Source organism: Ostrea edulis, chromosome 10, assembly GCF_947568905.1.
Source record: "Ostrea edulis chromosome 10, xbOstEdul1.1, whole genome shotgun sequence".
In the NCBI taxonomy this organism is placed as follows: domain Eukaryota; kingdom Metazoa; phylum Mollusca; class Bivalvia; order Ostreida; family Ostreidae; genus Ostrea; species Ostrea edulis.
Window position 1 is genome coordinate 17477328 of NC_079173.1, and position 21141 is coordinate 17498468.

Genomic DNA, 21141 nt, shown 5'->3' on the forward strand with positions numbered 1-21141 from the left:
CAAAATTTGTGATAAAATCCTCTTCTTTTTCAGTAAGTGATGACGGATGTTTTTGTATAATTTTTCTAATTTTTTGTAGAATCTTTTTATTTTGACTTTCATTTATTTCCGAGTAGAACTCATCGTTGTTTAGCATATCTAATATTTTGGATTTGTAGAAATCTGAGTCCATTATTACAACTGCTCCCCCTTTGTCAGCTTCTTTGATAACAATGTTTTCATCCAATGACAATGATTTTAAAGCATTCATTTCAGTTTTCGATAGATTGTTTTTTCCGGTGTTTGAATTATCATCAATGATTGGAGTTTTTAGTAAAACATCACAAACTGTATCTAACATATTATTTCGGCCTCTCCTTGGATTAAATTTTGATTTATTTCTGAGAAGGCTTTCTTCCAGATTTTTCTCTTCATCATGTTCATCCTCCTCACCAAAGAATTCGGCCAGTCTCAATCTGCGGGTGTATTCTTTAATATCTTTAGTTAATTCTTGGGTATTATTTCTCGGTGTTGGTGTAAATTTTAAACTTTTCGATAATAAATTTATTTCGTCTTTTGTCAAATGTTTGCTAGAAAGGTTGATTACCTTTGGGTCCACGGTTTTGGTCTGATGTTCTCGAATCTCTGGCTTCCGTTCAGTTTGCCTCCGCCTAAAAAATACTGGCTGCTTTTTCTTCCAATATACGTGGTGCCATTACGTTTGAACACGTTTGTTGTTCCCGAATTTTTATAGTTTTTATAAACAGTTTGGTTTTTCGTTTTGAATCCTCTGTTGGTCTTTCTCTGGGTATCTGAGTCTGATGTCGGCCTCGATTGATACGGATTGCGTCCTGATTGTCCTGGTTGTTTTTGTTGTTGGTTGGTTACAGGACCTGTCCTTGTATTTTCTGTACTAGTGTTGTGATTTTTCCTATTACCCTCCGTTTTGAAGGAGACATTTTTCCTGGTTGCTGCAGCATAATTGACCACTTGTTCGTTGTTTCTGTTGGGTTTTCTTTTATTTGTATTCCGTTTGTTTGTTTTCTCCTTGATAACGGTTTTTCCATACTTTCTTATGTAATCTAACTGCCAAATTTCTTTGTATCGCCACCTGTCGATAGATTTCTTTTCTTCTTTTTCACAGTCGGATTTCCACATTTCCTGCAGAATTTCTAACACTCTACCTGACGTTAAATCCTCGAGTTTTGTTTTGATATTCTCGTCGATGTTCATGACTTTCTGCTGGTTGTTGGAGGATCTCATTCGGAGAAGTTGTATTTCTCCTTTTACTCTCTCGATGGCAACGTTAGCTCTTATATCCGTTTGGTTTTCTGGTTCACCTCGGATTTCTGGAATTCTGAATTTTCTTGGTATGATAGGGGTATCCTCACTCAACCAATTTTCAAACTGATCAGCATCCTTTGCACAGTTTATCTGTTTCCAGAACAGTTGTTTTCTTAAATTTAAAGCTGTATTCCACTGGGTCTTCATTTTCTGTTTAATTTTGTTAGCTTCTTTCAGCAAAGTTATTGCCATCACTTGCTGCTGAATTGATTCAGTCGGTGTATGGTATACAGCGTGATTCCTCGAAATTTCCACACTAGAATTCACTGATTTTATGTAGGTTTCCTCCTTAACGTAAAATCCTTTTCCCTTCATTCGTTTATGACGTCGTTATGTACGTGAAATGTTAGGACGCCTTTATGACGTCAAACCATTTCAAAACTATTTTAAAATGTAACGCCTGAGGATTATAAAATGAAAGCGCTTGCGTTAAATTTTTAACTTTGTGTACTGTTTATTCTATTTCTTTTAATATATATATATATATATATATATATATATATATATATATATATATATATATACACACATACCTATTATAAGACTTCAGCGGACGCAAAATATTTATAGACCAGCGTTAGACAGACGTAAAAATTAGGCTGACGTTTTTAAGTCTGCCCAATTTTCTACTTGTAAAATGAAATTATGTACTTAACTTTTGAGTAAAATGTGTGTTCTTTCCTTAAATTTAGAATCTAAACTTTACATTTCGGGCAAAAAGATTTCATTTTATTCATAAAAGTGTAAATTCTAGAGTTGTTAAAAACTAGCGTGTATTATTTTGTCAATCTTGTGTAGACATTTTTCAAATGGGCATCACAAACGAAAGCGGAAATATATTTAAATTTCGTTTGATTTTTTCCTTATTCTGAACCACTAGGTGTCAGATTATTTAGATTAATATTTTTAAAGATGGTATTTAAAAAATTTTAATTTTCCAACACCGTGATTTTTTGTTGCGTTCTGTTTTGCTGTCATGTTACGGAAATGAACTTCGGGAACCTTCGGAGACACCCGGAAAGGATCCAGCGTCTGCGAAGATGTTGTCACGTGTAAGTAAATTTTTCTTATTTTGGTTTCAAAAATGATTTCAAGGCACATTTCTCGCAAATTATATATTGTTAGGTTTTAGTTTATTACAATTTCCCCCACGAGTACGAGTAACCGGGCCGCGTTTGTTTTCTTCAGTGGGCAGCGAAAGAGGGGTCTACCGTCTCCGAGTCTCGTCACGCCATGACACACGACTAGGACAATATTTGTCGTTTACTATGTTTTAGCATTGATATAAAGATTTTCTAGGATATAGAGAATCCCGAAAATGTGTCGTCATTATGCCCTACACTTAGCGACACAATGCAGGAGACGCCGTGCAGTTTTCAATGCAATGTGCATTGTCCTTATTTTGATTGTGTACGTATTGCACCTCAGGAACCAGTAGTTTTGTCTGCAATAATAATAGTAGGGTCTATAGTATACCACCCCATTATGTTCCCTACTATTATTACTACAGACAAAATGACTGGTTCCTGTCATAGGCGCCTCTTTCAAAGATATTGCACTATTGTAAACAATGGAGGAAATTCGAAAGATATAACTACATGTATTTCTCACCAATTTATTTTGTCCCTTTTTACGTTTTTCATTTTCATGTTTTAGGAATCTTAGCTAAATGTGTCATTACCACATAATACTAATTTATCCACGTTTTAAAAATATCTTGTCCCACTGATTCAATATTGAATCGCCTATATGGTTCCTGTGACTGCATATGCTTTTCTATGACTTTCTACTGAAATATTTAGTTCTTGATAATTTCTTCTGTGATATAGCTGTGGAAAAATTGTTTAATTCTGGGACATAAAAATTGATGTATCTCTTGCCAAACGTGCCAATTACATGACATCTGTCATCTTTTTCATAACTCTGTGGAAAACCGGGTTAGAATAGGTCCTCAGTACCCCTTGCTTGTCGTAAGAGTTGACTAAATGGGTCCTTCAGACAAGTCCGCAAAAACAGGTGTCACAGCAGGTGTGGCACGTTGAAGCTCAAAGGCCGTAAGCACCAAGCATAGGCCTTTAAATACTGCAGCCCTTTACCGGCAATGGTGATGCATGTCTCCATATGAGTGAAAAATTCTTGAGAGGGGCATTAAACAATATACAATTAATCTTCAAGGAGTAGGAGTAATTATTGCTCTAAGAGATTTATGAAATAAAACAAATCGTGTAATAAGAATTTATGACATTTTTTTTTCTGCATCCAAAATGAATGCATGTACACATTTTTTATTGTTTTAGAGGAGGAAAGTGTCGATTGGGTTAAGACTGATCTGTACAAAAGTGGCTTTTCTGTTGGACACATTTCAAAATACAATGGTAAGCATATTGAGTTCCTATAATTGATAATAGATAGTAAATGATTAAAATATACCATTCTGATTTATTTTAACACTGGGTACATGCATGGGTTTTTAGTGAATGATATAATAAATTATATATTTATTCTAGAGTGATACAAAATGCAATCAAAACATGACCTATAATAATCTATCTATTGATTATATTATGGATATCATGAACTATTTAGTATTGTTATAATAAATTACCTAGATTTAGAAAGAAGTGTAGAAATATGGGTTGCATTAAAATGCACTCTAAATCCAATGGAGATGTAGGGTTAATTAGACTAGAGTTCTAAGGGTTTAATGGTCTACTGATTTGTTTATTTTATCTACTTTAAATCCCTGTTGAACTAGAAAGGTTTTCAAATATTTGAAACAATGTCACGATGGTTTTTTTTTGTGTGCCTTTTAACTTCCTTGTAAACATGGTAAAATGACTTGTCATATATTGTAAGGGTCGACTTGTGATCATTTACATTTTGATTAATCATATACTGTCGATTTGAAACAAATTGCAGAAGAAATATGAATTAGCATCTCAAATTACATTAGGAACATCCTGAGGTATAGATATGTGCATGTAACCATCCCAAAATCATTGTGTCCATGACTGTTCAAAATCTGCCTTTAAAAAATTCCATGTGCAATCTTTGAAATATTGGATCAGATAACTGATGCTATCACAATCATATGAAATGATGAACTGTTATAATTTTTTCTTGTTATAATTAGAATTCAAAGAAATTTTATCTGTTTTTAAAGATTTTCTTTTCATGAATTAAATGGATTCATTTAAAAAAAAAGGCACATTTCATTTCTTATTTGCTATACTATTTCTTTAAGCTTATTATTGTTTACATATTATGTTGGATAAACATAGTAAAGGAAAGTAGAAAGATTTCAGCAACATTTGAATAAAAACTGTAGGAGTAGATAAAAATGTTTAAAAAAGATCTTCCATAATTTGTGATTGGTTTTTATCCAACAAGTTGTTTGTTTTTATTTTTTGTCTTTGTGAAGGCTTCAGGATAGAAAACACATGTACAATATTCAGCAGCAGTCAATCGGGCTGCTCACCGATGGCCTGATAGCCCAGTTGGTAAAGGGCGATAACTCCTATGCTGGAATTCCTCTACTGTGTGTCTATTATACAAAGATTCCCCTAATATCAACTAACAGTTTATACATACCATATTCGTCCTATTGATCACCCCGGGTGCTTAGAAAATTGGAGGGGGGGGGGGTGGTTATTTAGTACTCTATGCTGAAATATTCCCATTAAATATACACATAAATTTTATTTCATTTCTTCTAACACTAATAATTAATCCATTCTTGTCTACATTAAAATATACAGTAGGAAAAACACCAGAATTGCCTAGCTACAGGGCGCCGCCATTGTGGACACCCAAAGTTGTGCGGAGAAGAAAAGTTGACAGGAGATCTGATTGGTCATTAACAGAAAATCTTTGTGATGGAATTTAATAGTGAAATATAAGTGATAAAAATGACAGGTGACGTAACAGAATATGTAGAAAGATACAGAAGTTATAAGGGAAGATCTGAGTGGAGAGGTGATATTTGGATGGACAATTTCATTCAGTGCGGATCTACACTAGTTGTAAACAGGCCAAAATTTGAAGGAAAAACGCAACGGCAAGCCATATATTTTTTGGTGGAATTTTGAAGGGGAGATGATGAACTTTGCTGAATGGTGACTGATTTTTTGAAAATTGGCTTAATAAATAATTGACAGTGATTGGAATTTGTATGGAAGTCTATGGGAAAACATTTGGTGGTGTTTGTCCTATACTGAGGTAGCGAGAACCAGTTTATGAGGTAAGTGTAAGAAAGTAGTGCATTTTTAGCGCCATTTGTCAGTTTTACAATAAAATGAATGCATTTTTTGATAATTTGAAAGAAAAAGTAAATCGTAAAAGTGTACGGGGCCCCCAAGGGGGCACCTGCATCATTTGGAGGGGTAGGATTTCCCCCTCTGGCTATGGGCTACAAACTGTCTACTGGCCAGAGGAGGGAAGAAAGGTGGAAAAGGCCCACAGAGTTGCCCTTATGGCAGAGTGGAAACTGACTCGGAGTCTTCCATGCCTTCCTTGGCCCAGGTGAATTCATCACCAATGTTTTTGGCCATAGGTATATTCGCCCCACATGTCTGCTCAGTGCACACATGACTGGGATTGTTCTTGAGATGTTGTCCTTTGGGGCATATTTTGTTTTTAGTTACTAAAGATATTATTTTGTGACTACTGGTCACATTCTCTGCAATTGAGAAGACGGTTTGTGTAGCTGGCTGGAAGGGGGTTTCCCCTACCCCAGAATATAGGGCGTTATTATACATCCCGTCGCACTGAATTCCTATGGTTTTTGGACTTTTGGCCCCCCTCAATTTATTAATATCAACTAATTTCTTACATCTTTTTTTCATATCAGACTTGTTTAAGGTGATTACTGTTTGCATAATGGTGTTGCTTGTTTTTTGTAGAGAAGACTCGGCTGGAGGTGGGGTGTTGGTTGACATGAGGATTTTACGAAGAGAAGAACTGCCAATGGGGGTTTGACTGAGACCTATTTGTAGGCCATAGTTTATTGCTGCTGCTTTCCTTCCCCTGGAACCGGATTCTACTTCGACATAGAGGCTATACATTTTGGACACGTAGGTGCAGGTGTTACATTTAAGCCGTAACCTAGTGCCCAGGCCACGCCTCTCTTCAGAGTCCAAGTCCCAGGTTAGGTCACCATCACAGCCTGGATTGGCCCGCCCATGTTCTTTGAACTCTGCGTTGAACATGCCACATGTCTTTTCCAGATGCAGCAGTCTGTAGGAGTCATTTTCACACCTGCCGAAATCAGTTATGTACCTGATTACTTCCTAACCAGGCAAGTTCATGTTCAGAAATTAGAGTTACTTCCCTTTGACTATACTTGTTCTCAAAGTTGAGTCAAGGGGCTCATCACAGTCCCTAACAACTGTTTTTTGTAACTTTCTCTTCATATGAATGAACAATTATTGTAATGTTGCTATAATTTAGAGAGTTTATTAATTGTAAAATTAATTAAGCTAATTAAATTTACAGGATCTTAGGGATACCCCTTATTTCAGCCAATTTGGCCATATGTGGGCCTATTCTGAGAATTAGAAAAAATATTTTCTACTCAAAGAGGTTTTGTTTCATAATTTAAGAAAGTTAGAAGAATTGTAATCGTAACCCTGAGGATTCAGCCTGATTTAAAGTCTCATGGTTTCCTTCCTTTTTCAGGGGTCTTGGCCGAAGCAGTCGGTGGCACCCAGGCCTGAGCATCATTTCCTGCTCCTCGCACAGAGAGGGTGGATGCGTCACCAGTTGTAGGGTTTCCCAGTCAACTCTCATGAATGGTGCAGGTGAGTTTTCTTTTTTTTTTCATGTAATTTCCCCTTGTTGTGAGGCACATATTTTGGCTTAAAACCATAATTATTCCCTTTTTTGAATTTTCCCATCTTTGAAAACTGACATATAATTCTGCTAGGAATATTCTGTCTGAAGTGAAATTCACTTGTGATGTGCTTTTTCCAGTGCTCTATCAGCATCATGTCAAGTTTAAGTGATATCGTGTAATAATTTATTATCATGATAGGAATTAGCAAGCAACCCTCACTGCAAAATGTATCTGAGTTAAAGAGGGTAGTGACAGTTTTACTGTTACAGAGAAACAACACTACTAGATCAGATTACCCCTCATATGTTTTGATAACCTTCTATTAATTGGCTGTCAGCAGCTTAGTGAATTCATTCTGAATTGGAAAAGTAAATGCATTTTGAAAGCATTTTTCCTTGATAAATTAAGATTTTTTGGCCATTTTTTCAAAAACCGGGTAGAATGTACCCTGAATATGTAAATTACATGTGAATCCTCACATCCTCTTGAAAACATCAAAAATAAGACAATAAGACTGTTATTTACATTTTTTACTTCAATAAGCACTGTAAAAAGTCATTATAAAGTTGACATTCAACACAGCTTCATATCACAGTTGAGTTCATCATGTGTGAGGGGTTACATTATATAGATAGTCATAATTTACATGTTTTTTCATGTAATTTTTTCATGTTACATATTTTACATGTACTATGTGCATGTTATCTAAAAATGTCAAATTGGCCACTTTTTCACTTTGTTTTCCATTTGGTTATAGGAAAAACACCAGAATTGCCTAGCTACAGGGCGCCGCCATTGTGGACACCCAAAGTTGTGCGGAGAAGAAAAGTTGACAGGAGATCTGATTGGTCATTAACAGAAAATCTTTGTGATGGAATTTAATAGTGAAATATAAGTGATAAAAATGACAGGTGACGTAACAGAATATGTAGAAAGATACAGAAGTTATAAGGGAAGATCTGAGTGGAGAGGTGATATTTGGATGGACAATTTCATTCAGTGCGGATCTACACTAGTTGTAAACAGGCCAAAATTTGAAGGAAAAACGCAACGGCAAGCCATATATTTTTTGGTGGAATTTTGAAGGGGAGATGATGAACTTTGCTGAATGGTGACTGATTTTTTGAAAATTGGCTTAATAAATAATTGACAGTGATTGGAATTTGTATGGAAGTCTATGGGAAAACATTTGGTGGTGTTTGTCCAGTAGTAGCTATTACTTTCAATTTCACTTGAAACCGTTTGTGTCATAGACTAATACCACGTACGATTTACTAAACTTTCGGTTTCACTTTCGCAGCACAACTATGGCCGAGTATGAAATCAACAATCCTATGCATAAATATGCGATTGGTGTTGTAAAGGACAGTGCAGTAGTTGGACACGTGCCTCGAAAAATAAGTAAAGTTGTAGCATTCTTTTTAACAACATTGGAGGGGGGGGGGGGGGGGGGGGGGGGGGCTTTGAAATGCATTGTAAATGGAAACTATCACTACTCCTAAGATACTGGTATTGGTGAACTAGAGATACCATGTATTATGAAATTCAGTGCGGAACCAAGAGATTGCTAGAAAGATTAAAAACAAAAACTCTGTTATCAGAAAGGTGAGTAGTACTGTATTTCAAAGGGGGGGGGGGGGGCTTAATTTTTGAGAGTTGAAAAAAGGCCCTGGGTTTTTTTTAGGGGTGGTAGGGGCACTCAATAGGTCAAATATTTATAAATAAACTGTTTTTCTATACTGTTGAGATTAAAAATTTGTCATTTTAACACATTTTTCTCATGTTTTATTACTCTGCTTTACGAAAATGTGTGGGTTTTTTTATGTTGACCTATACTTCTGTTCTTATATGTTTGACATCTTAAAAAAGGTGGCAACACATACATTTGCTTTGGTTATTAATAAAATCAAACTATACCGAGTGGAAATTAATAGTGTTTCCACTTTCAACCATTAATATTGATAAGTCGCATAAGGGTAGAGCTACCTTGAATCTGCATAAATGGTATTAAACATGCAGTATGCAGGTATACATTCCACTGATTTCTTGTTCCGTGTTCAGGTTGTGATTGCTGACTTTATGTTTTCCTAGTGTGTGTATTACATAAAATCTTGTCTAAAGTATGCATGTACTTGCAGAAAAATTAATTTAAAAAAAAAACGTTTTATAATAGTTAACAAACACACACATGTACATAGCCGGGCCTCCAAAAATGGAAAATGCAGACGCTTGGATATGTTTTGGTGGATTATTGAAATGGAATTCACAAATAAAATGTTGATAAATTAAAAAAAAATTATTGGCTAAGAAAAAGTTACAATGTTGAAAGTACTAAGGGCACAAACAGCATCTGTGTACATGTGTGTGTACAAATGTATATTGTCCTCCTAAGATGGGTAACATATATACATGTAAAATAAAATGGAGAATATGACATGGAGACAAAGACAAAAAGGACTTTAAATCTTGTGTGTTTTGGGGGATTGCAGCCAAAACTCTTGCATATCATTGCAACATTACTGTGTTAAAACCTGTAGTATACATTATGTACAAGTATGTGTTTGATTTGTAAAATTTTGTCTCTAGGAGGAACAATCCTGCACATCATTTGTGGAAACGGAAGAGTTAGAGGCAGAACAGGTAGGGAACATAATTTTTATCTAAGATTATATATCACCATCACATTTGCAACAGTCTCTTTGAAATCAATCAGAAGTGACAATTGGGGATCAATGGCAAGTCTACCTAAAGTAGAAAATGTATATACATGTATATATGCATATATATTATAAGCATGTATGTTTTGGAAGATGAAAAATATGGCATTGAAAAAATAGGTTGATGATATTAAGAAAGTGGTCTGTAATTGTATGTGTGCAAGTGTATATTGTCCTCCTAAGTGGGGTAACATATATACATACAAAATAAAATGAGGTCCTCCTAAGAGGGGTAACATATAAGCTAAAGTGGAGAATATGACACAGAGACAAAAACTAAAATAACTTTTTATTAAATCTTGTATTTTTTAGGAGATTGTAGCCAAGGCTCTTGCTTATCATTGTAACATTACTGTGTTAAAACCTGTATAATGCATTATGTACATGTATGTGTTTGATGTGTAAAATTTTGTTTCTAGGAGGAACAATCATGAACATCATTAGTTGAAATGGAAGAGTTAGAGGCAGAACAGGTAGGGAACATAATTTACATCTAAGGTTATATATCACATATCACCATTACATCACAACAGACTGCTTGAAATGAAATATTTTAAAAATTAAAAAAATCAAGGAAAATAACCATATAAAGTTCAAAGACTAATTCCAGTTATTAGTCCCCTACCGGTTTATAAAACGAAAGTGGATTTTAGGTTTCCTCTCTGTCCGTCTCTCTGTCAATCAGTCTGTCCCATTGGTTTTCCAGATATTTTTGCATAATGCTTGCGAGAATTCATTGAAACTTGTAGTGCAGTAACTACAGATTGAGTTCAAGTTTCATATCGTTTGATGCATAAGTGTGAAAGAAATTAATTTTTATATTGTTATATCTTTGTATTGATCAAGATTGGGATGTGTTCAATGGAAAGGCTGTAAAAGTAGGACATCTGAATAGATCGAGGCTGGGGTTGCGTAAATAATCTTTTAATTAATTCCACATTTCAAATTCATTAATCGCAAAAGGAAAATATCAATAACTAGTGATCCTAATTGTTCACGAACAATTAGAGGGCTTCCCACCTTCTACCGGTTTTTCAGTAGTGTTCAAATGCTAAACAATTTGATTTGGATAGGAAAGAAATTCAAATTTGCCGCCTTGAGTGTTGAAGTGTTGGAGATTGAGGCCTTGGTTTTGCACGATAGTACCGGTCAAATATTTGAAAAAAAGGGGTGTGGGTGTTGGATAGCCGGCACATATCGGGTAAAAGTGTAATAGGACTTGTGCAGGTGTTTGGGGGTGACTTTAGACCTGTTAGATATGATATTTGGAGGTGTAAAGAAACCGGAAGTGACATTTTCAGAGATTACACATGTAGTGCTGACACTCTGCTCATGCATGCTGGGACTATGAGCCTCATGTTGAGAAGATGGTAGGAGTCTGTGCACTGGATTTTACCATGTGTGTTATGGATTGTGGAATTTGATATACAGTTTGTAATTGCTCATCCTATATGTTCTAATTCACAGAGACAATGTCTTTCAGTCATTTCACCCAAGGAGGCATGCATATGGATTTAGGCTGTGAAAAAGAACCCCAAACAAAATGGCGGCTGGTGAATTAGATAAAGTTTCTGAGTGTAGGATCTGAACGGAGAATAGGAATACTGCATCCCATCTGACCCTGCAGGTAAGTGTTTATTTGTTTACAATGACAGTCGGGATGGAATGTCAAGGAGTTCAATTGTCGAGTAAAGTTGCATCATCATTATCATAAAAAAACAAAACAACTTAACTTAGTCTTTATGTTGATGCAGGCAGACATTAATGGAATCTGGCACATGTTTTTTCCTGAATGCAAATGGAAATATTTGATTTACAAGACAGTCAAGAAATGGAGAAAATGGGTGTAGGTCAGATGTGTATGTGTAGGTCAGATTAGCGAGAATCCTGTTGTTGGGCATGTGACCGGTCAAAATGGTGTAAACAGCTGATCTAACATACAGATCACTTGAAGGGTTGGGGATTTCTTCCTTTGGGACGATAGGCGTGATGTGTGGGTTTGCCTTGCTCGTGGAGACTGGCCCCTTGATGTGTGGCCTTGACCTTTGACCTTGACCCACTTTCAAGGTCAAACCTCGAAAACTCCATGAGAGGGAAAGATTGACCTTGACCTCATTTTGAAGGTCAGAGAGGTCACGGGGCTTCGCACAAGTGGTCCCGCGTCTCTATCTAGATCCGTGAAAAAGTTGTGGGCTCGAATGACAACGTCAGAGACTTTCGGGGCGAGAACTGTGCTTCAGGGTTCTCGGTTTTCCTGTGTCAACTTCTCTGTGGGGGAGTGTTTTATTGTGAATTCGTCGGCGAAGGTCTCGCGTCTCCACGACTTTCGGTCTAGTAGGAGTAGCGATAACAGGGTTTTCGATGCGAGTCGCCGACATTCGCAGTGTGGTCAAAGTTTTAGAGTTGTAATTCATGATATCGAGACCAATCGAGAATTCCTTGCTGACCCATGTGATATTTCGATGCTATCTGAAGAGGGAAAGAGAGTATAAAAAGTGCCATTTTCTCACCATTCTGGATGACATTTGACACTTGACCTACTTTTCAAGGTCAAGGTCACACAACCCATTCCAGTGTGTTCTGTCTCTCTACGACGAATACTTTAGGAGTCGTCAATTTTTTAGGTAGAATTCGCGAAACATAAGGGGGCATTAACTCCATTTAACGGTCAGCTAATCCCTTCATTTAAAGTTCTTCTATTCTACTAATTGACCTGTAAAGGTTTCATCCTCCTTTCATTTACGGTTAAAAAGTAGTAGCGATAATGATTTCTGCCAAAGGTCAGATAACTCCGTAAGGGGTCAAAGTTCCATGACGCTGGTTGAAATGTATTCGTTTCTCAAGAAGTGCTATATCATGAACTTTAAAGTTTTCGATAAGTCTGAAGACGAAAAAAAAATTTGACGGTAGGAAAATAATAAACAGAACAATAACAATAGGACTTTCCACAGAAAGGTGGAAAGCCTTAAAAATATGAATGAAATCTGTTAATCACACAAGTATTTTTCTGTACTCGGTGAGAGAGGTCTGAAAATTATAGAGTTTTGAATAAGATTATTTTATTCCTTAAAAAAAAAACTATATGAGACAACTGTATGAACTGTGAAAGATCAAACTATTATACTAATATTCAATACTGGTATTTAAAAACATGGTAACATGTAGGGGTGCAACGATACGCTTGCCTCATGATACGATATGTTGTATGATACAGACTTGACAATACAATACGTATTACGATACTTTTAACATGCTGCAAGTGTATCAATATGAACGATAACTAATGAACAATGACACTGGTTTTGGTATCATTTAATTGCACCTTACTGTTACAACTGCATGTCCAAAATACTCCTGTATTTGGGATTAATGGTTCACAGGGTGAGAAATAATTCACTGCCACCACATTTTTCCATTTCCGGAAACCATCTTTATTTGGACAGGGTGTATTATGGTAACCATCGTCCATTTGTCTGTCCAGACCTTTTGGGCAAGATACATACTGAACTGTAACATCTAGGATTTTGCAACTTGGTACATTTGATCACCATAATGAGAGGAAGATGCCTAACATTTTTCAAGGTCAGAAATCAAAGGTTAAGGTCGTAGTATCACTAAGTAGGAAAACTTTGTGGGCAGAATACAGACCAAACCATAAACTCCAGGATATTGCAACTTAGTACATTCGATCACCATGATGAGAAGAAGATGTCTATTGTTTTTCAAGGTCAAGTTCACAGTATCACTTAGTAGGAAAACCTTGTAGGCAGTATACAAACTGAACTGTTGGAGCTAAGACTGTCAAACTTGGTACACATACACCTTTTGCCAAGTGGAGAATGTCGATTGTTTCTCAAGATCAAAGGTCAAGATAGTAGTAGCAGGATAAAGACTGAACCATTGGAGCTGGTACCATCAAACTTGGTACACATACACCTTATGCCAAATGAAAATATTACATAGAGAGTACATGATTGATCTGTTTTTATGATGCAAAGAAAGTATGTCACACCCTGACATTGATTGTTGATACATACTACTTGAAGCCATGTTCTACAAATCATAATGTAAGGAAACACCTTATATTAGCTTTTCACGGGCATATTATGAACCATTGGTGGTACTCTTGTTACAACATACATGTAATCTTAAAGCCAAATTGGACAGTTCAAATTAATCCAGATAGAGAATACCAATATGCGATATAGTGTAAAATATCGTGAATCGAACCGTTGCATAATATTACAGTGATATACCGTGTCTTGGTTAATCGTTGCACCCTTTGTGACATGATACCAATGTATTTAGTCACAGTTCAAGGGAGAGGGGGGGGGGGTGTATTCTTCTGTTCATGAGTTGAAATCAATCTAGCCTTACACTTCCAGTACTATTCACCGTTACTATATCAAGTGACCAGCTAATGAATCGATCTTTGCATGTACTAATAACAAACTTTAATATTGTATGTAATAATTTAACGCAATCTCAGGAAAATGGGGGGGGGGGGGGGGGGGGGGGCTACATGTTGCTGCGTGTATATGTACATTTCTGGAGATATATTTATAAATAACTTATTGTGATTTATTATATCATTTCATAACGGTTGGTTGTTATAACTCAAGAAAATCTTATAAAGTAAATATCCATACAAGTGCATACGGTGTAGGAAATAGACTTTTTCTTTTGTGTTTATCTCTGCTACCAAACATCAGAAATTTAATCCAATAACTCATGTTTTAGTACAAGGACATTCACTTGCAACATTCTGAAAAATAATTTTTAAACCAGGCATATATTTTTATATCAGAAATGAGTTGTCTTTAGCCATCACTAATTTGTATACAAGAGTTTCCCAAGCAGGGTTTGACACTAAGGCACGTCCGACCGACCGAGTCCACTGAATGATGGGTCCGGTCGGGTAAAATGTCGATTTACTAGTCCAACTGGTCGTGTTGAAAAAATAAACAAGAAACTTTAAAACAATAAGATTGTAAAGAGTTTGTGAGCAATTTTGAACTGCGTGATGACATAATCTTTATTTCTATTTCTAATACATAAGTCACGATCGGAAGTGATGTTTTACGACATCTGCTCGATGATGGGTGTAAAGTTATGTTTTGGATAAATAGATATAAATTGAATTCATTTAAAAAAAAAACGTTTATTTGAATTAAATATAAGAAAGTGTTTATCAAATTAATAAATTACGTCGTAAAGAGCCATTTTTCGGTGTTGACATATGTGCGGGAATGTCTCTATATTCAAATACGACGTCTCGTCCTCAAGGAAAGATGTCCCAAGAAAGAAAAGGAAAAGGTTGGGAAGAAACAAAGCAGGGCTTATGAAATAGAAATTTAAAAAAAAAAACGGTTGAGATCATTTTATTCTAAATGGACTAAAGAATTCCCGTGCCGAGTAGAATTTAACGAAACAGAAAATGTGTTTGAAAATTAAAGCATATCAAATTGATTGACGAGACTGATGTTTTTGAGACAATCAAATAAGGATTAGTTCAAACTTAACGTTTGTCATTAGAAGTAAGTAATTAAATATGGAGAAACTATCACTTTTTTCTGTACAGTTGGTCAGGGCTAGTGGATGTAAGGTCGGGTCTAGTAAAATGCATTCGAAGTAGCCCGACTGGTCTAGTGTTCAAAAAAGTAAATGTCAAACCCTGCCAAGTGACGTATAATTTTCGTAACTTCTTTTTCTGAAGAGTTCCAAAATTTTCTAGTTCTGATATCCCATATTTACCTTTTAATAACATACATGTATAGATTATGTAATGTAGTTATATCAATTCAGATTTCGGGAAAGTCATCTTTTTGAAAGTGCTAAGCATATTGTACAGACACTTAGGTGTGATAAATGTAGTACATGTATATAATATTACAGGAAGAAAGACCTCTGGCAAAGACAAGAACAAAGGAGGGAGAACATTTCTGGAAATTTATGAAATCTTCAGTGTGTTTGGACACAGGAGCTATGATATCCATCCATTCTGGTTGCCTCGGGATCGATTCTTGTGAATATAGAAAATTGGAAATTCAAATGTTGGTTATTTTACACTTTAAAAATGCTTACTGCTTAGTCCAATATCTTGAAAAATCTAGTCTTTTGTGATTTTTCAGGCAAATTAAATCTCCAACACATGTATACATTTTTGATAAATTACCCCAAGGACCCTATATTTTTTCAAAAGCAATATATATCTGAAGTAAATAAAACCATTTTTGTTGGGTCACACAATGAATAGAAATGACAGATGTAGTGCTTATATCATGGAATTTCTGTAAACAGATGATATTTTTTACACAGGTTTTAGCTCACCTGAGCCAAAAGCTCAAGTAAGCTTTTCTGATCAAAATTTGTCCGTTGTCTGTCGTCGTCGTAAACTTTTCACGTTTTCGACTTCTTCTCAAGAACCGCTGGCCAATTTCAACCAAATTTGTCACAAAGCATCCTTGGGTGAAGGACTTTCAAGTTTGTTCAAATTAAGGGCCATGTCCCGTTCAAAGGGAAGATAATCACAAAAATGCAAAAATAGGGTGGGGTCATTTAAAAATCTTCTTGTCAAGAACCACTGGACCAGAAAAGCTGAAATTTACATGAAAGCTTCCTGATATAGTGCAGATTCAAGTTTGTTCAAATCATGGCCCCCGGGGATTGGATGGGGCCACAATAGGGGATTGAAGTTTTACATACTGATATATAGGATAAATCTTTAAAATTCTTCTTCTCAAGAACTACTGAGCCAGAAAAGCTGAGATTTACATGAAAGCTATCTGACATAATGCAAATTCAAGATTGTTCAGATCATGGCCCCTGGGGTATGATGGGGTCGCAATTGGGGATCAAAGTTTTACATGCAAATATATAGGGAAAATGTTTAAAATTGTTCTTCTTAAGAACCACTGGGCCAGAAAAGCTTAGATTTACATGAAAGCTTCCTGACATAATGCAGATTCAAGTTTGTTCAAATCATGGCCCCTGGGGGTATGATGGGGCCACATTAGGGGATCAAAGTTTTACATACGAATATATAAGGAAAATCTTCTTCTCAAGAATCACTGAGCCAGAAAAGCTGAGATTTACATGAAAGCTCTCCGACATATATTTCAGATTTCAGTTTGTTAAAATCATGGCCCCCAGGGTAGGATGGGGTCACAAGGGGAATCAAAGTTTTACTTACAAATATATAGGGAAAATCTTTATATATGAGCTAAGGTGACTCAGGTGAGTGATGTGGCCCTTGGGCCTCTTGTTTAAAGCCTTTCATAATTACCAAATTTAAAAATTGGTCTGAAACTGGAAGGTACAAACGAATCCATTACCATTTTTTAATATTCATAACCTAGTATGTTCTGTTGACATGTTTTGTTTAGAATTTTGTTCAGAGAAATGTAGTTCAAATGATCACAAAATATACACTGTCATTGGTTTTGGTATACATATAAAAGGTAAATCCTGGTTTACCATGTTCATAATATATGCCATGCAATAGAACTAAGTACTCTGTTGTTTAAACTGTGTATTGTTATAGGATTTTCGTTTAGTGTTTATGACTATCTCATGTGAGCATTACTGCCTATGATATTTTCTCTTTAAATATAATTGTTTTGAAAATATGTTGATAAATGACCACTACAGTTTGATTCATATGTATATTATCTGAGTTCAGAATGTTCTCTTGTGTTTTGTCTTATTGAGATGATATATTGTGCTCTTTGACTTAATAATGCTGCTTTAAGGCATAATTGTTGGACCTATAGTGTATTCATTTTCAAATGTATTGAAATATAATTTTTGATAATAATGAGGCAATGCTATACTTGTTAGGGTAGTAATGCACCAGTAATTCTAATGTACATTGATGTCTTACCCGAATGTTTTTATTTGGTTTTTGATAAGAATTTTAGGTCATATAGGTAATCTCTGGTGACCTGTCTTCTGAGTAAATTCAGGTAACAATTGAACATTTTGTTAGAAAAACGTATTCATAGTCAGGTAGAGGAGGAAGGCCTTTACTAAAAAGATGTCGTAATCCATGGGGTAGGGTTTCTGACTCTGGGGTAAGACCAAACTTGGTATACATAGTGCATATGTGTTAAAGGCATAGGATCTATCTTTTATCTCAAAAATGACATCACAATATTTTGCAAGAAGAACTCCAAAAAACAAATTTGTAGTATTAATTATGAGTTATCTATAGCTGCAGCGCTTTGAAATTTAAGTCGTTTTGACGTTTTAGCCCTATTTAAAATTTTTGTCAGGAGGACAATATATTAAACTGGTACCCCGCTGATTGTTGGCTACACACAAACATAAGAGATGCGAAATCAACAGGGTACCAATTTAGGCAAATGAGAACAGGGAATTATTTTGTGATTACTATCGTTATCCAATGTGTTTGTAAACATTCTGAATAACTTTGTGTGATTTTCTAGTTAATATGATCTTAAATTTCGCCACCTTTTTGGAACATGCAACATTTCACCAATATCTTAGACCCTATGCCTTTAAGGTAATTCCACCCCTGTAGAATTATAGGTTCAATCTTATATTTGATTAATGATTATCTTAGTAACAAATAAAAATGATAAGATAAGTATGTTGCAGCATTGATAAAAAGATTTATCAATTAGCACGCATATACCTGTTATTGATGTCAGAAAATTACAATTGTCATTAAATACATTTCATTATCACAAAAACTTGTTAAAACGATATAATGGTATTCATAACAATTTCATGAAACTGTTTCTTAAAAAAAATATACAATATGTTTGTGAAAAGTAAAAGATATCTATGCATAAAAAATGATAAATAATTTAATGAAAAAGGAGTTATTACCCTTGGATTCGGTATTTCGAAACTCATACGTGACTTTTGAAATATCTTATGGTTAACAAGATATTTTACAATAATTATTGAAAAAGACTTCAACAAAATTTATGTTCCCATCATGCATAAATCTTATCAAATCATTGACTTTGCGAAATCTTATGACATCACAGGAGAGTGGAACTACGTTACACAATTATAAAATATCTTTTTAGCTCACTTGAGCTGAAAGATCAAGTGAGCTTTTCTGATCGATTTTTATCCGTCGTCTGTCTGTTAAACATTTACATTTTCAACTTCTTCTTCAAAACCACTGGACCAATTTTAACCAATGTTGGCACAAATCATCCTTGTGTGAAGGGGAATCAAAATTGTTCAAATGAGGGCCAATCCCCTTATCCAAGGGGAGATAATAGCAAATCAGTAAAAACACACTGAAATTTTTTAAAAATCTTCTCCTCCAGAACCAGTAGGCCAATTTCATTCAAACTTAATGCAAATCATCCTTAGTTGAAGGGAATTCAAAATTGTTCAAATTAAGGGCCAGGTTTTCTTCAAAGGGGAGATAATCACAAAAGTGTAAAAATAGGGTGGGGTCATTTAAAAATCTTCTTCTCATGAACCACTGTGCCAGTATAGTTCAAATTTACATGGAATCTTCCTGACATAATGCAGATTCAAGTTGTTCATATCATGGCCCCCAGGGGTCGGGTGGGGCCACAATAGGGGAAACCATATTTTATATGTGTTTATATAGAAAAAATCTTTTAAAATCTTCTTCTCAAGAACCATTGAGCCAGAAGAGTTCAACTTTACATGGAAGCTTCCTGACATAATGCAGATTCAAATTTGTTCATATCATGGCCGCTGGGGGTCGGGTGGGGCCACACTAGGGGAAACCACATTTTATATGTATTTATATAGGAAATATCTTCTTCTCAAGAACCATTGAGCCAGAAGACTTCAAATTTACATCGAAGTTTCCTGACATAGTTCAGATTCAAGTTTGAAGCTTTATGACATAGTTCAAATTAAAGTTTGTTGAATTCATGGCCCCCGGGGTGTCAGGTTTTGCCACAATAAGGGAAACCGTATTTCCTATGTGTAAATACATGTATATGATAACTCAGGTGAGCGATGTGGCCCATGGACCTTTTGTTTAAAGGTTGATATTAACATGAAACTAAATTAATATGTGGTAGTCCTTAACCAAAATTGTAAAATACATGATTTCCTGGACAAGGGTTTAGTTTCCAGGATAAGGCCAAGATTATAGTAGCAACTATTGTCTTTATTGTGATATGGTAAATAACTAAATGCATGCTTATTAGAAGCAGAACAGGATATACCAAAGTGGTGATTTACACAACCCCAGGGTTTTGACTGTACACAGGTCCAAAGTAGTCATATTATTTAATGTTGTATATATAACGTCTCCTTATTAGTGAAATATTCTCGAGAGGGACGTTAAACAATACACAATCAATCATCTGGACTGTATAGACACTTTCGGGGCATTCAAGTTTTATGAACACATCTTGTTTTATTCTGTTTTGTATGTTAGGATTTAATTTAGGTATGCAGAACAGGAATTTTTCTCAAGATTTCATAATCCTTGGGGCTAGTGATACTTTAAATTAATTCTCATGTACCCAATAAGGCCTGTGGGGCTTTTATTTCATGAAATGCATTAAATTCTGATTGATATGTCTTTTGTAATTTTTCATGAAATGGATGAAAATCCTGTATGTTTTATTAATATTTGACCAGCAACCATACTTGAAAATGATTTGTATGACATGCCAGTTTTTGTTACAAAGTAACAATTATGTAATGAATAAATTTCATGTTAAAGTTAACTTTTAAATTGTCTTTTATATACTGTTTTGAAAGTAATTATTTTGTATAACAGTATTCGTGTACAGTGCAGATGGTGGTTATTTAAATGAATGCGAATAACATGATCAAAGTTAATTAATATTGCTATGGATAATTTGTTGGACTCTGTAAAGATTATAAATTAGTCAAAAGTGCTGCAGAAAAGCTGGTTGAATAGATAAAGAGATTTATCAGAGGCAAATGTTCTACAACTTTTTGTGGAAATTGAATGGATATGCATTGTCAGGTATAATTTCAGTGATAGCAAACTTGAATAATTAAATCGTATTCCAAGATAGGTTGTCCCAAAAAACAGTAGCCACACAAAGGTTATAGATGTTTGGAAAATTGACCGGTATTTCATCTGTGCTGGAAATCAATCGCATGCAGTTTTTGCATAATTGTAGTTTAAATGCCGTCTCTCTAAAGTCTTCAGCTGATTTGGAAAATACTGTCCACCTTCTGGTGGAATTGTATAAATTTATATGAATATACAATGTCTGCCCAAGGCCTACTGTGCATATAAAATGTATTGTCTACCTTACG

At 35.2% G+C, this 21141-nt stretch overlaps 1 long non-coding RNA gene across 7 annotated transcripts; it reads left to right on the plus strand.

Moving 5' to 3' along the window:
- Nucleotides 1-2243: 2243 nt before the first annotated feature.
- LOC125648642 (uncharacterized) lies at nt 2244-20576 on the plus strand. Of its 7 annotated transcripts, none has more exons than XR_008799389.1 (9): nt 2257-2375; nt 3621-3698; nt 5082-5563; nt 7000-7121; nt 7914-8557; nt 9743-9796; nt 10293-10346; nt 11357-11500; nt 15769-20576. It is a non-coding gene; the product is annotated as an uncharacterized LOC125648642 (long non-coding RNA). The 7 variants fall into 7 exon arrangements; XR_008799392.1 differs by lacking the exon at nt 2257-2375 and adding an exon at nt 2487-2733; XR_008799393.1 differs by lacking the exons at nt 5082-5563; nt 7000-7121; nt 7914-8557 and having other exon boundaries at nt 2244-2375.
- The last annotated feature ends 565 nt before the right edge of the window (nt 20577-21141 follow it).